Below are 1,137 nucleotides of genomic sequence, written 5' to 3' on the forward strand. Positions count from 1 at the left end.
CACAATATCTACAAGTACAAGGTTTGCACCAACCCAATATTTACTGTTGAATTCATAAGCCACATCACTTTGTCTCATTGCTTCCTTTGTCAAAAAGGTCACAAATCCAACTCAGAAATACTCTGCTCTAACATTAAGGAGCTCAAGGTGCTCTTGTGCAAGGAGGGGTAAATAACAACAACAACAACAACAAAAAAACAGGCTACCAGCATAGCAGATTCTACTGAATGAAATCCAAGTAGTGCTTGCTTCAGCAACACATATACTAAAATTAGAACGATACAGAGATTAGCGTGGCCCCTGTGCAAGGATGAAATTAAAGTAGTCAGAGGCTAGAGAGAACAATTCATACATCTACCTAGCTATGGGCACACAGAACAAGCAAGTTGTATCAACTTCAGAATTCCACTGGCAGACTCAACAAATAACAAAAACACTTGCTTTATCAGATACATTCGAATCTAGTGATCTCAGGAAATCCCTCTCACTGGCTAAGCAACCATCTTATCAGTCTAAGTGACTACTCGTTTTTGCCTCCAATCTACAGATAAAGTAAATCAAAACTATTACAAATGTTGGTTAAATAAAATCTGAGGCAAGTGATAATTTTTCTAGCAACTTATACAACATGTACATGTAGTAAACAAAAACAAAAAACAACCAGTAAAGTAATACATGAATAAAACTTATCAGAATTAGTCATCTTTTTAAATGAACATTGGATATTAAAAACGTATCTCTATCTGAAAAGGAATCTGTAGAACTGAAAGAAAAAAATGGGCTACAGTTAATTAAGGTAAAAGTATAGTGTTGAAAATTAGTGACTAACTATATCACAACTGATTTAGTAAAAGCTCTTGTAAAAATAATGAAGATTGAGAATTCTGAAACATAATGTTGAGCCAGGTGTCGTGGCTTACCCTGCAATTGAGCACTTTGAGAGGCTGAGGCGGGAAGATCCCTTAAGGCCAGGATTTTAAGACTAGGTTGAAAAAGGCCCTGTTGAAAGAAGAAAGGAAGAAAGAAAAGAAAGAAAGAAAGAAAAGAAAAGAAAGAGAGAAAGAAAAGAAAAGAAGAGAGAGAGAGAAGAAAGAAAGAAAGAAAGAAAGAAAGAAAGAAAGAAAGAAAGAAAGAAAG

General features: G+C 35.0%; 1 non-coding gene across 1 annotated transcript; it reads left to right on the top strand.

The window, feature by feature from the left end:
- The first annotated feature begins 241 nt into the window (after window positions 1-241).
- Window positions 242-346, top strand: LOC112607444. Its single transcript, XR_003115794.1, has one exon. It is a non-coding gene; the product is annotated as a U6 spliceosomal RNA (small nuclear RNA).
- Window positions 347-1,137: the final 791 nt, after the last annotated feature.

This window comes from Theropithecus gelada, chromosome 14 (assembly GCF_003255815.1).
Source record: "Theropithecus gelada isolate Dixy chromosome 14, Tgel_1.0, whole genome shotgun sequence".
NCBI classification, from domain to species: domain Eukaryota; kingdom Metazoa; phylum Chordata; class Mammalia; order Primates; family Cercopithecidae; genus Theropithecus; species Theropithecus gelada.